This window comes from Capsicum annuum, chromosome 3, assembly GCF_002878395.1.
Source record: "Capsicum annuum cultivar UCD-10X-F1 chromosome 3, UCD10Xv1.1, whole genome shotgun sequence".
NCBI lineage: Eukaryota > Viridiplantae > Streptophyta > Magnoliopsida > Solanales > Solanaceae > Capsicum > Capsicum annuum.
Window position 1 is genome coordinate 47,522,890 of NC_061113.1, and position 16,228 is coordinate 47,539,117.

Here is a 16,228-nt window from a genome sequence, read left to right on the forward strand (position 1 = left end):
ACTAATTCTCAGAAATAGTTATGACCCTCCTCAGCCTCAACTCTACCACTCTTTCCCAAACCTTTATAATATTACTAAACATCTTGATACCCCTATAGTTGTTACAACTCTGTATGTCCCTTTGTTTTTATATTAAGGAATAATCATACTCTATCTCCAAGATTCCAATATTTTCCCCATCCAAAATATAATATTAAACAACCTGTACAACCAATCCATACCTTCCCCATCGGTGCTCTCATTTGGACCAATCGCCCTACCCTTACGCATTCTACGAATAACACCCTTGACCCCCTCAACCTTAATACGCCAACAATAACCATAATTGAAATACCTCTCTGAGTGCTCCAAGTCCCCCAATACTAAATCTTTCACCCCCTCCCCTCCCCAACATTTAAAAGTCTATGAAAATAAGATTGTCATTTTCTTCTAATATTGACATCATCCACCAATACTTTTCCATCCTCACCCTCGATGCACTTTACTTGGTCAAGGTGTAAGACCCCATAAAATTCTCTCATAGTCTGATCCTTAGAACGTGTTCAGTAAAGTGTTAATCTGGCCCTAAAAGGTTAAGAAGTGTCTTCCCAAGTGAGAAATATTTTAAACCGTGTTGAGAATTAAATAAGCTTTTCGTTGATACCAAATTCGCCCAAATCCAACACTCGGGCAAAAAGTTTGAGCTATTTTAGTGAGACAGCATGCCACCTGGAACTTTAGCGCGTCGTGGAGCCAACCAAAATGGAAATCGTCAAAATCCAGTGAGCCTCTGCAATTTTGGCGCGACGCGCCAAGGCTTAATTTTAAAATTGTCAATTTCTAGTGCACCAACACAATTCCACCATGTCGCGGTGCCTTTCCAGTTCGCAACCAAGGTGGCAACGTGATCTCCACCACGTTGTGCCATCAAGCAGTTTCTCAATTGTCTAATTTCCAGTGAGCTGGCCCGATTATGGTGTGTCGCGCCAGCATGTAAAATTGGGATTTTTCAGTTTATTTCCAAAGGCGAAAGGGGTCATTCTGCTACCCTTATATATACTCCTTAACATGGGATTTGGCCTCATTTTAACCTAAAAATACTAGTTTTCTCTCAAGTTGTTCAAGAACAAGAGCTAGAAATCAAGAAATCACGAATCTCTCTAAGAGCTTTCAAGAAAGAGTTTCTCTACGGTATGCAGATGTTGATTCTTGGGTTGCTTTCATCCAAGAAGCTCAAGAACCCTTTTCTAAATTTCAAAGCTTTTATGTTTATGAGTTTTCATGATTCATATGAGTTGAAATTGATGTTCATGCTATTATTGAGTTGTGATTCATGTTTGTTTACAAGGTTTTCAAGCTTGACCCTAGTGTGTGAAACTCATGTGATGTTCATGATAAACCCTCTTCAAGTTGCCTGTTAAGTGATGTGTTAATGCCAATTAGGTGTATAAATTGTTGAATAAGCAAAGCATGCTCCCCATATGTTTGATAAAATGCTTATGTGAAGGAATTAGAGCCATTCTAGTATGTTGATTAGAAATCCCCAATTGTGTGCAAGGCCATGCATGCCAAGTGTTTGTTGAAAAGCCTTAGTGAATGAATTGGGACATGATAGCATGAAATTCCCCAATTATGTACTCTTTGATATATGCTAAGACTTTAATACATTCTAAGTGTTTGATACAAGATCTTGGTGAATAGAGTATGAGCTAATAGCATGTCTCCTTATACTATCACATGTTTATGATTTCTAAATACTTAAAGAGATCCTTTAGTAATTGTGGTGGTGAAAGAATGTCCATAGTCTTGATTATTCAAGAATGGCTACATTTTACTTTTATGTTATTGAGTCGTGGAGGTATTTATACCCGATAATTTTGCTGCAGTCTAGAGCCAGTGTCAGTTTTCCTAATAATCTCAGTCAAGCTACGATTTCAAGAATCAGTGAGTTATAGAACTCTGGACTCTCTGACAGATATAGAACATAAGAAATCTCAGTAATCTCCGTAGTCTCAAAATCGCTAGTAATCTAGCCTCAGTTTTGTACTCAACTCAGATCTAGTAGTATTAAAGTGTTCAGTTCAGTCCACAGTAGTATTCGAGTAATCTATCCAAGCTCAGTGTAGTTCAGTCAGATAACGAGATTCAGTAGTATTTCGTTAGATACAAAACCAAGTAGATTCATCTTAACTCAATCAGATCATTCGAGAAACATGATCAGTATCAGATTCAACTTAGTTTGTGTTCAGTTAAGAATCAGTTCAGAGTTTTTCAGTTGGGAGTAGGAGCTAGCACCCAGCGAGGGCGAGAATGGCAGCTCTCCATCAGAGAGGTAGAGTCGTTAGGAGCAATCCCTGAACTCCAAAACTATGTAGCCAGCACAGGATGCAGAAGTCACCCATCGGGAAAGGCTGGACACTCGTCAGATAGGCTTGACTATTATATTGCCTTAGGCTTGACTTCCTGCGAGGGTCACCCTTCAGATAGGCTTGACCCGAGAGTTCTTTACCCGTGGAATAGTATTGACACCCTTCCAGCAGGTGTTACAGGTTGGACCCCACTAGTTTAGATTTAGGGCATGTCGGTTAAGTGACTACTTTCCACAGTTACAATTTCAGTATCAATTTTTAGAAATCAGGACTGTCAGATACAGTCACCTATCTCAGTGAGGAACTCAAATAGTTCCATTGATTCATGGACTACCCATCAGATAGGTTTGGTCCCACATAAAGTTATAAGTATCAGATCTAGAGATCACCCATCAGATAGTCTTAATCTTAGTCTTATATTCAGTTGAGTAATCTCATTATCAGATCTCGAGATCACTCGTCAGATAGGCTTGATCATTATCAGATATAGAGATCACCCGTCAGATAGGCTTGATCTTAGTCTCAGATTCAGTTAAGTATTCTTGTTGTCAGATTCGGGCATGATTATTTTTTATCATTGATAGTAGATTTTAGAATCATCCGCTAGAGAGGTTTGATCTCCGATGCAATCAGTCTAGAGTAGAAAATTTAGAATTTAGTCATTGATATGAGTAGATTTAGTTAATCAGTTTTAATATCATCAGTTTTTGAGATCACTCGCTAGATAAGACTGATCTCAACTTCAGTACTCAGATATCAGTATCAGATGATTCAGTGTTTAGTATCTCAGGCATTAGTAGCGAGTTCGGATAACAGTAAACAAGTATCCGAGTTTCAGTATCTCGAGTCACAAAGATTTCAGTTATGGTTTGTGCATTCATGCATGTGTTCTTATTTTGTACTCTCATGATTATTCAGTTAAGTGATTGTTCATGCATAAGCCCTTGCATTTAGCCTTACCTCATCTTCATACTCGGTGTATTCCCGTACTGACACATTTGCGCTATGGTGTTTTATTGGCCACCATAGGTTCAGAGGCACGATATCCAGAGTGCCCTTAGTAGCTCAGTCCCAGTTAAGAGGAATAGACGTATCAGTGAGTCCTCTTCAGTCAAGGATGATCCTTAATTTTTTACTGTATCAGACTTAGTTTATTTTTAGTAGACGGAGTTAGTTGGGGACATGTCCTATCAACTCCATAGTTCAGATAGTTTAGAGGCTTTTCGGATAGTTTTGAACCTTATGGCTAGTTTTTGTATTTATTATTTATATTATGCAGTGTTTGGGTACAGACATCAGTAGAGGGTTGGCTTGTGGTCCTTTGGGATCATGAGCACTGTGTGACGTTCCAATTCCAGAAAAATCAGGTTGTTACACAAGGTCATGGGCACTTTACTCCCTAGCCTTTCCAAGCCTATACATCTTTTTATCCCCACCTTTCTCCTCTAAAGGAGCATATGAGCTATCAAAAGTTGCTGCCTTAGCCACTGTACCTTCTAACTTAGCATTTTTCCTAGCTAACTTATAATCCTCCCTATTCGTCTGCTTTTCTTTTTTATCCTTTCTCTCCACCAACTTTACATAAGTCACCTTCTTAGTCTCTAGTTTTCTCTCAACTTCTTTGTATCACCACCAGTCCCGCTTGTTCTTGCTAGATCGGCCTCTTGAGACACCCAACACCTCTCTAGTTATCTCCTTGATACAACTAATAGTCGTCTCTCATATACTATTCATGACCCCTTTACTCTTCCAAGCTCCCATAGTTGCAAAATTCTCCCCAATCTCCAAAGTACTAGTAAAAGTCAAGACACCTACTTAAGCTTGGTTCGATCCCCTACAACTCTCTTCTTAATGTTCTTATTAATTTCTAGATCCATCACTTAAAGCTTATGTTGGGTCAAAGGATTCTTGCTAGGTATGACCTTACAGTCTTTACATAACACTCTATCACCCTTCCTAAGGAGAAAAAAATCTATCTGAGTCCCAGCCACCAAACTACGAAAGGTAATAAGGTGTTCCTCCTTCGTCTAGAAGCTTGAATTTGCTACCACCAAACCAAAGGTCCTAGCAAAATCTAAAAGTAGGGCTTCTCCTTCATTACTTTTCCCAAAACCAAACTCTCTATTAACATCATCATAACCTTTTGATAATGACTCAATATGTCCATTAGTATCACCTCTTATAAAAAATTTCTCAGTGCTCAGAATACCTCTCACCAGCTTAGACAAAATCTCCCAAAGCTCTTCTTATCCTCTTCATCCAAGCCTACTTACAGAGTATAGGCTCTAATAATGTTCAATATGGATTAATTAACATGAATCAAGAAGAGAATTGATTTCCAACATATATTGCGAACTCCTTTAACAAAACTCTATTTGATGTGATGGTTAGATATATGTCATATGGGAAACTAATTAGTCAGGTAAAAAGTCCAACCTAAGATTGAGGCAAGTTGAGAAAGGTAACATTATCATAAGAAGGCCTTGGATTCATGACAAGCATAGGGTAAACGAGAGGTTTAGAGTAAAAATCCTGTGTCCTAAGATATGAGTGTTACGATCATAGCAAAAAGACAAAAAAAAAAGAATCCAATAATAGTTATAGCAACTAGGGTATGTTTAATGACCCAAAATAGAATAAATACAACCAAAGAAAATTTGTGGCTGAAGAAAGAGATCTAGAGGGACATCAAATGTTGAGATCCGTCAAGGTCACAGAAGTTACTAATTCTACTTAGCCAACTGCAGAAGATCTCGAAGAAGTCATCCTCTATATCAACTTTCCAAAAAGATGGTGCAGAAGGGTTCAAGCCTTAGATCCCAACATCAATATTATCTTATTAAGTTTTTATGAGCTAATGTATATTATTTTTCCTAGTCCCATCTAGAAATAATAGGTACTCCTATATAGTAATCCATAAGATTAACTTGGAATCAAAAAACCATTTAGCGAATACAATAAAGCGATCTAAAACCCAATATTTTAACACATTCATCAAATAAGGGGTAACTTGAGAAGATTTAGGTAAAAGGCCACATTGAAAACTTATTTTGGGAAATAGACACCCTTTTTGGTTTGACCTAATTTTTTAGGGTTTTGTGGGGTATGGGTTAAAGTTTAAAAAAAAAACTTTTGCCACCCGTTTTGTATAAATACTTTTTAACCCCACTTTTCTATTAAATACCAAAAGCTTTTTTCTCTCTCCTCTCTCCCACTCACAAAACCATGGTCATTTCTCATTCCTCTTCCCCCAACTTTCATTTTTCATTTTTATCTTCTCTAAATCTCTAAGATCTTTCATCTTCCACTTTAAATAATTTCTCTTCATCTCCCGAGTAATTTGTGCTTCATATTGATGAATTTTTTTTCCGCTTTTTTCGATTTTACTTTGTGGTAATTGAATTGATTTGGTAGAATTATTATTTTTTTTTTTGAAAAAAAGGGATTGATTTTACTGACTTATTTTTTGTGTTTAAGTTGGTAATTGTTTGATTGTTGATGAATTATGATTGTTCTTGACGATTTCATGGTAAAAAATTTTTGCGAATTTAGTCGGCTAATGTGTCAAGAAATTCGAATGTTATTCTGTTAATAGACTATTCAGTTGATTAGGTGTTTCTTTGGTTTGGATGTAAAAAACAAAAAACTTTTTAAAAAATGAAACTTGAATTTACTGAAAATCTATGTTTTTAAGTTGATATTTGTTTGATTGTTGATAGATTGTGGTTGCTCTTATCGATTGCATGGTAAAAAAAAATCGTGAATTTATTAGCTAAGTGCCAAGAAATTTGGATGTTGTTCTGTTAATAGACCATTCGGTTGATTAGGTATTTGTTTGGTTTGGATGAAAAAAACTGAAATCTTTATAAAAATGAAACTTGATTTTATCAAAAATCTGTGTTTTTAAGTTGATAGTTGTTTGATTGTTAATGGATTATGATTGTCCTTGTTGATTACATGGTGAAATTTTTTTGAGAATTTAATCGGTTAATGTGAAAAAAAATTTGAATGTTGTTCTATTAATAGATTGTTCGGTTGATTAGGTATTTGCTTGGTTTGGATAGAAAAAACTGAAATCTTTTTAAAAAATGAAATTAATTTTACTGAAAATCTATGCTTTTAAGTTGATATTTGTTTGATTGTTGATAGATTATGACTGTCCTTACCGATTGTATGGTAAAAAATATTTTGAATTTCATCGGTTAGTGTGCCAGAAATCTGGACAATGAGAACAAGTTCATTTATGATCCTAGACTTAATAGACTGTAGTCGTCTTCTTCTTACCTGATTTTCGTACAGTAGATATCACTTTTTCGATGACCATCGAAATTGTGCAACGGATTAAAACTTTGGAACAAGCTAAGGAGTGTTTCAAATGAGAAAAAGAGACATTGATATTGTTGAATCAAAATGAGAAAAGGATGAATAAATGAATATGGAGGAGCTCAAAAAAGCCATGTCATTTATATAGCAGGGTTACCAAAAAAGTGACCATTAGAAAAGGTCTATAGGATATTTACGTCTTCTTAATGGATTATCAAGGTTTACTATAGACTCTATCATTGTATGCATGAAAGAGTTGTAATTTTAAACACATAATTGAAGCTTCTTAAAATTGACGAAGTAAAAAAAGATTGAAGAAATACTAGACTATGCAAATTATTTATTATATACGGACACCGTTATTGATTTCTACACATGATAGATAGATTATCAATTTCTTGAGAAGTCGATTATCCACCTACTCATAGGTCTAGGATCAACTATCTAAATATAGGACAAGTTAAAATAATAACAAAAAAAAAAGAAATTAAATTAAATTAAATTAAAATATGATAATTAACACCTTCCAAATATTATAAAACAATTTAGATATATCAATTGTGACACCAAATCACTTTTGAACATGATCAAGTGATATTTAAGGCATGTTATAGTCGTAAATCGGTGAGATGAGACTAAAAAGGGAAGAAATAAAATAAAATAAAATAAATAAGCACCATTCAAGCAATGCAAAACAACTAGATATCATCAAATAAGATTAGACGTGTTTAATGAGTATTAAGAAGAGTGATGATTGTGACTTGTGGGTGTTCATGAGACAAATAGTGTTTGAGAATAAGTAGTCCTTCTCAATGCAGGCATTTATTATGAGTAATTGACTGTTACTATCATTTCTCTTTCTTATACTCATTTGATCTAGTGTTCAATTATTTTGTACTATCATATGATGATATTTATTCACTTTTCATTGTTTGAATGATGTTAATTTATTTTATTTTATTTTATTTATCTCCTTTTTAGTCTCGTCTTACTTTCCACTAGACTCAATTGGTCAATACATGACTATTAATTTAGTCTAGTATAGATGCATACATTTATATATAATAAATGCATGATATCTTTATAGGTCCAGCATCAATCATCTAATTCTATTGACAAGTAATACGAGACTAAAAAAGGAGAAATAAAATAAAATAAAATAAAATAAATAAGCATCATTCAAGTAATGAAAAATGACTAAATATCATCGTATGAGAGTACAAAATAATTGAACACTCGATCAAATGAGTATAAAGGAAGAGTGATGGTAGTAACAACCAATTACTCAGAACAAACGTCTGCATTGAGAAGGATTACTTGTTCTCAAACACTACTTGTCTCATGCACCTACAAGTCACAACCATCACTCTTCCTTATGTTCATTAGATGCGTCTAATCTCATTTGATGATATCTAGTTGTTTTGCATTGTTTGGATGGTGCTTATATATTTTATTTTATTTTATTCCTTTTTAGTTTCACCTCACTGATTTACGACTATAGCATGCCTTAAATATTACTTGATTATGTTCAAAAGTGATTTGGTATCACAATTAATGTATCTAAATTGTTTTAAAATATTTGAAAGGTGTTAATTTTTATACTTTAATTTTATTTAATTTAATTTCTATTTTTTGATCATTTTTCCAACTTGTACATATATTCAAATAATTGATCATAAACCTATGAATTGGTGAATAATTGACTTCTCAAAAAATTGATAATCTATCTATCATGTGTAGAAATCAACAATGGCATTAGTATATAATAAATAATTCGCACAGTCTAGTATTTCTTCAATCTTTTCTTACTTAAAATTACATAAACATTCTTATCCTTGAATGTTTGTCCTACACAATGATTAATGTCGTCCAAGAAAGAGTGGCTTCCTTGTGGTCCGAACTGTCCGTCCTCACCTCCTTCACACTCTTCTTCTTCTTCATAATCTTCACTATTATCCCATTTATCACCAACCATGCAATCGTATTTTGTTGACGTATCATGCACTACTAGGGGTGGGGGTGGGGGTAGGGCTGATGTTGAAACTTCTTCCTTATGAACGTTGGATGGATTTTCTCTCTCCCGTTCATCAAGTAACTAATTACTACCTCGCTTTGATCACAACTTAATTCACCACTCTCCATTACGCTTATAACCATATCAGCGTATGAATTATTGTGATGAAGGTAAATGGGCACTGCTTCCTTAGACGCGGTTTGTCAAACCCAACATTTAGGAGTCTTCTCCTATTCACCAGAAAATATACCACTAACAACCACATAATCTATAGTAGACATGATATACCTCGATAATAGTATTTAATAGACTTGAATAGTGGTTTATGCACCTATACTTAATAGACTAAAGTCTTCCTCTTCTTAGTTATTGGCCGTACAGTGAGCGATCGACCCTTTTCCGATGACCACCGGAATAATTCGATGAATTTCAGCTTACAAATAATCTAAAGAGTGTTAGAATATTGGTATTGATCCAAGAATCAATTTTGAAATGTGGGACTAATTTTCAAGCTTTTTGTATGAAAATGGAAGAAAAATTGGAGATAAAACAAGCAAAAATGGCTTAAAACAATGGAGATAATGTCATTTTCGATGGATATAGAAAAATTCAACGAAAAATGGCTGAATAATAATCAAAAAATTGAGGAAATGGTGCCAAAATTGGGTGGTTGGTAGTGGATTAGTTGAGAAGATTTGGGATTTTTTTTTAAATTCATTATCCAATATTTATATTTTTGACATGGACTAAAGTGTAGTTTTACAAAAATTGGGGCTGAAATGGGAAAGGGGCTAAAGTGTATATTTTGTAAGTTATGTGCTAAGGTTGCATTTATTTTTTGTGGTCCCATTAAAATTTTTATTTTTCCAATTAAAAAAACTTGGTGTCTAAATGTCAAAAAAAGTTTTGGAAGTGGCCTTTTAGCCAACTCCCCCGGGTAACTTAGCTACTCAAACTAGGGTTATTCGGTAAAATAAGTACCCATACTGGATGGCCAATGTTGTAGTTGTGCCTTAAAAGAACAACCATTTTTTAATGCATATTATTTTTAAGGCCTAAATAAGGTTTTCTTAAAGGATTCATTTTCTCAGTCATATATCGACCAATTGATGAATGTAATGATAGGACATGAGCTACTCAACTTTTTAGATGCTTACCCTGGGGGTATAGACAAATAAGCACGGACCAAATTATCAAGAACAATCTTTGTTTATCATAATTTTCAACTCTTATCATTACAATATAATGCTCTTTGGGCTTAAGAATGCACAAGCCACTTATTAGAGACTTATTTAACCAAATATTTTTAAAAACAAATAGGAGAGATGATGGAGGTATATATTGATGATGAATAAAATCTTTTCACATGGAGGACTAAGTGAAGAATTTGCAGGAAAACTTTGATATTCTTCAAAAAACAACACAAAGCTAAACCCAAAATATATGTCTTTAGTAGTAGGATAGGGTGAGTTTCTAGATTTTCTTATTTCAAATGAGGGAAGAAAAGTGAATCTAGACAAAATAAAATCCATTAAGGATATTTAGATGTGCTCACAAGTACAAAGGATGTGTAAACGTTGACAGCTACTTATAAGCTTTGACCATATCTTTAGTATCGTTGTATTTGTGTAGTTATCAATTTCCTGTTATGAAGTATCATGCACAAGCCAGAACTCTCAAAACACTATGTCAACTGGGCAGACAAACATAATGAATAAGATATAGTAACTAATTAATCGGCCTTGGCTTCCATCAATACATAAATCCTAACTGACTTTTTAGTTGACTTTAAGTCAGACATTATAACAAAATTAGAAAAGAAAGCTATAATAGCTTTCGAGATTATGACAATGATATGGCTATAAATACATATGATGACTTCGACACCAAAGGAATTATAGTCTTGGAATAGTCCTTAATACTTTCAAAGAAATAATTGGGCATGCTATAAAGTGTGCTCCTTTGACTAACAATGAAGTCAAGTATGAGGTTGTGATTGTAGGTCCTAAACTAGCTCAAGGACTCAAGTCTAAAAATATAGAATTAAAAATTGATTCATAGTTGATTCTCAACCAAATCCACAAGATATATAAGGCAAAGGAAGAACAAATAAAATGATTTCTAGCCAAAGTCAAGAGCCTAATATCCCCGTTCAAGGGGTGGAAGGTGACATAGGTCCCCAGAGAAGAAAATGTTAAAACAAATGCCTTATCTATCCTCATTTCTTCAATATGTGTAACTGAGTCAAGCAAAAGTTCAATAGTGCATTTGTTTCACTCAACTTTGGACCTTAAGTCAAAATGAGGTGAACTCAACAAATTTGACTTGGTATGGGCATAACAAATTATGAGTTACTTGCTGAATGACATTCTACTAGATGACAATAAAGCCTCTCAGGCCCTAAAATTGAAGGTAGAAAAATATTTCTCTGTCAAAATACAATTATATCAAAAATATTTTACATGGCCTTTGACTAAGTGACTGGACCAGGCAGAACTACTACCTAATAAGATAAATACATGAAGAATGTTGGATCACTTTGTAGATGAATTTTTGACACAAAAGCTCATTATAGTTGGGTACTTCCAGCCTCAAATGGAGTAGGATGCCAAGGTTTTTTTCCAAAGAAAATGTGATGAATGCTAACTATATTCTTCATGGTGAATTTGTTGATTCGGGTACACAATCTGTATGTTTGCACAAACACTTCAACATAAGTTCAAGATTATATCAAGAACACTTATGAAGTTTTAACACCTTCAACACAAGTTTATGAAGAACTATCAAAGAAGTATGTTATTTACATAAACAAGATGAAGTAGAAAATAGAACTATGTCCTCCGAATTCATGGAGTGTCCTTAAGGAATTAATTCCTCTCAAATACCCGAGGTTGCGGAATTTTTTCTCCTAGGATAAAATGACTCACAATCAGAATGTAGCAGTACCTCAAACCTTCTAATTCTTGGAACACACTCAACAGTAGATGATCACACAGAGTTTTTAGAAGTAGAAGACTGTTTTACAATGCAGAAAATTTCCATACTACCTGTGGAAAAATTGTAGGTATTTGTAGCCATGAAGTGCCCCTTCGGAAAGGAAGAAATGGTTCATTGCAAAGGTATATCATAAGCTGTATCATTTTGAAATAGTCATGTATGTCCATTTTGAAACATTATGTCTTTTCTGAATAGTCACATCCAACCGAACAGTCACGCCTTTTCCAAAATAGTGTGTCTTTTCCTCGAAGGGTTGTGTTGCGTCCCTCTCAAGGAGCCATTCAACATTTCAGTATGCATGTTCATGAAGAAAAAAATATTTTCATTTTTCCTTAGATTTTTTGGATCACTTGTTTTTCCAAGCTTCAAATAAATTTTGTCTAAAATAATTAATCTCATTGATCGATCATTTTTCAAATACAAATCTGAAGCAGAAGCCGAGCTGAGTGAGAAACGACAATAACGGCGCGAGGAACCTCTTGGTTCCTGCCTCTGTATCCACTTAAAGAAGTGTTACTCAATAAAAATGCATTAAAGTGTTTTCTCCCACCAATATGGGAGAAGTATACTTTTCTTAAATGAGTACACTTTCCCTTCAAGACTTTCACTCTATTTTCCATTCACATTAATTGAAACCAACAATCCCCCACATGAATGGGGAGTGGCTATTCTTTATAAAAATTTATAGACAAGTATACGATCAGCAAGAAAAGACTGATTGCATTTAGATAAGTAGGTTTCTCTTTGAACTTTTTATAGTGAACATGCATCGGATGCACTTGGTCAATCGGTAGATTTGATATCTTTGAACCACCGAGCTTTAATGTACACCTATACAACGCATGTCACATAACCATCCTTTTACCATTTATGGTTCTCACAGTTTTGTTTGTTTCATCCATGAACACGTCCTGGTTTCATGAGAGCTTAGAGAATAGGCCTTTACTAACATTCTCCTTGAAGGGACTTCCACTTTACCCTCACATAGGTGATTTCTAAATGTTCAATCCTATAGATTAAACTATTTGGTCAAATCTGCCAAATTTAGATAATCAATAAAAGGTTTCGTACCACAAGCCTTATCCTTGTTTCTAAATATTGTCTACATTATGAGAATGGGTTGGGTATATTGACAATGTTGAGCCTGTTAGTCACAACTTTGTTTGATTATCTCCTTGAACCTAGCTCTTAGGATCTCCAGTCTTCCAGGTAGAGTTACCGCTATGCTGACTTGTCCTAGGCCATAAACCTATTCCTTTGGATGTTCTCTCAAATCCCTTTCTAGATAGGCCTTTCGTAAGTGGATCCAACACATTATCCTTTAACTTCAGATATTCAATAGTGATAATTCCACTAGAGAGTAGTTCTCTAATGGTATTATGTCTCCATCTTATATGACAAGATTTATCGTTATACATCATGCTCCCTGCGCTACCAATCGCTGCTTGGCTATCACAGTGTATACATACTGGTTCCAATAGTTTGGGCAAATAAGGAATATTATCCAAGAAATTTTAAATCCATTCTTCTTCTTTTCCAGCTTTATCTATTGCGATAAATTCAGATTTCATTGTAGAGCGAGCAATACATGTCTATTTGGACGATTTCTAAGAGACTGTTCCTCAACCTATAGTAAATACATATGCACTCGTAGATTTTACTTCAGTCTATCTGGTGATCCAATTTACATTATCATATCCTTCAATTACATCTGGATATTTATTATAATGCAAAACATATTCTCGAGTGTATTTAAGATAGCCCAAAACTCTTTTCATTGTCATCCAATAAGTTTATTGGGATTAATCGTGTACCGAATCAACTTACTAATAGAACATGCTATGTTTGTACGTGTACATTTCATTATATACATTAAATATCCTAACACTCTTGCATAGTCCAACTGTGTAATACCCCAAACTTTCCTTAAGCCCAAATTGTATCTCCATAAGATTAAGGAATGACTTTCAAAGTGAGTAGTGTTTAAATCATATAGAATTTCTCTAATTTTGACTTTTTATCGTGTGAAAAATTGAATCATCTTTTCAACGATACCCATTTATCCAAAATCTAATGTCGGAGTAGAAAGATATGAACGTTTATAGAGAGTTGTTCGAACTGCCCCAGAGCGATAGACATGACAACGGACCATCGTACAAACAACGGACCGTCGCTCCGGCCGTCACAACCGAGGTAGAGAACTCATTCACTGGCCAAGTGTGATGATCAGGCTGACGGACCATCGAGCTAGAGATGGACTGTCGCCTAAGTCTTCACAACTAAGGCAGTAAGTCCCTATTTTGGCCGAGGTACGATGGTCAGGTCGACAGACAATCGAGCTAGCGATGGACCGTCGCACGAGCAGTCACAGATCCGTTCAGCATTTTAAAGCCATTTTTAAAAGAGATTTTTGGATATTTTTCCACCCTTTTTATCACCTAGATATATCAAAATAAATCATTGAACTTTAGATTCATCCAAAGCATCAAGATTTAGGGTTTTATCTTAAGATTAACCTTCAAGAGCAAAACCCAATTCCTTTTCCAAGATTTTACCATAGTTTTTGCAAATTGATTTAAGAATCAAGTTTCCTAAGTCAAAAGCTTCAATAACACTCACTCAAGAGTACTAAAAATATTCTTAAGCAAGTTTTTTCATCTTAATTCATAATCTAATGTATGTGGGATTTGAACAAGGATACTCCTTTCGTCCTTGTGCCCAAAAGTTATTTTAATTACAAAGATATATGGTTTTACATGTTTTCTTATGAAATTGAAGTATGGGTTTATACCTTATGTTATTATTTCTTGAGATTATGATGGTATCAATATTTTAGAAATTGAAGTACTTGAGTATGTTGAGATTATAATGCATATTGCTGAAAATTTCCAGATTTCTATATGATTTATGAATCTTTATGATATCGAGTATGAATTTTGAAATGTCTTAACCTGAGATTGAATTATGGGTCATTACGCCCTACTTGATATTGTAATTTTAAGAATTTTGGTGCTATAAGCACCCATGATTTGAGTATTTTGAGATTTTTGAGAAAGTTTTGAAAGATATCCTAGTTAGTAAAGATTTTTAGATAATGAGTGTAAAGGCTCACAAGCTTATTCAAATATTATTTTACTTGAGATTTCAGTTTTCAAGTTACAGTCTTAGCTTTCAGATACAGAGGTGAGCACTTTACTACTTAGTTTATATGTTTTGAGAAGAGACTAGAAATACAGATTTTCAGAACCAAGTGTATTGACTCATGATATTTATACTATACATTCCATTATTCATAATTTATGAGATTTACATTTTTGAGTTATTCAAGATATGTGAGTCAGTTATATCAGCATGCATGATTTCTATAAAAGATTGATGATACGGTTGTTTTTAATAATTGCATACACCCTCATATACTCAGTACATCCTTAAAGTACTGATTCAAATATACGTTTGTGTGCTACATTGTCTCATAATGTAGGTCCAGGTGCTCAATCTTAGCAGCGACAGTGATCTTTGAGCATCTCATCTACATCTTTATCCTTGGTGATTCTTCATGGTTCGAGGACCTATATCTGCAGCTCTTTTCTAATTTCATAGTATTTTGAGTATTACTTTTAGATCAGTTCGAGTCAGTTAGGGTCTGTCCCAATGGCTCTCTAGTTTGAGTAGTGGAGGCTTTGTTAGACTAAATGATTAGTGGTATTTTAGACTTTCAGTATTGTGCTATGTATTCCTTTGTTATTTAAGTTGAAATATAATATGACATTACCTTTATTTTGCTCTATTTGTTGTTGTATTAAGTTCTAAACTTAGTAGCAGGCTCAAAGGGTTAGCTTAGGACTGCTTGTAACCTTAAGAACCTTGTGACGTCTCAGGATGAGATTTTGGGTAGTTATAAACTCTGAGTCACTTTCACCTTCATTCTTTTAAAGTGAAAAGCTCATGTTCAATGGAGTCTTAGAAATACCAAATTCCAAATACTGAACTAGTCAAGTACCTTTTCTATGTAATAAGACTGTGACAGCACCAACCCTTGTAGAGTTCTATGGATTCTTATTCCTAAGATCACATCCGGAACTCTAAGGTCTTTCATATCAAACTTGCTCTCAAGCATTTGTTTCATAGCATTTATGTCAGAAATGTCTCTACTAATGATCAACATATCATCCACATACAAACAAACAATGACCTTGTGATTTAGAGTGCCTTTAAAGTAAACACATTTATCACATTCATTTATCTTGAACTCGTTTGCCAAAATGGTTTGGTCAAACTTTGAATGCCACTTTTTAGGTTCTAGTTTAAGTTCATAAAGTGACTTAACTAATCTGCATACCTTTTTCTTACCAGGAACCACAAAACCCTCAGGTTGTTCCATGTAAATTTCTTTCTCTAATTATCCCTTTAGGAATGTTGTTTTCATATTCATTTGATGGATTTCAAGACCATATACCACTGCCAAGGCAATTAACATCCAAATTGATGTTATCCTTGTTATAGACGAGTATGATCAAAGTAATCAAGGCCTTTCTTCTATTAAAAG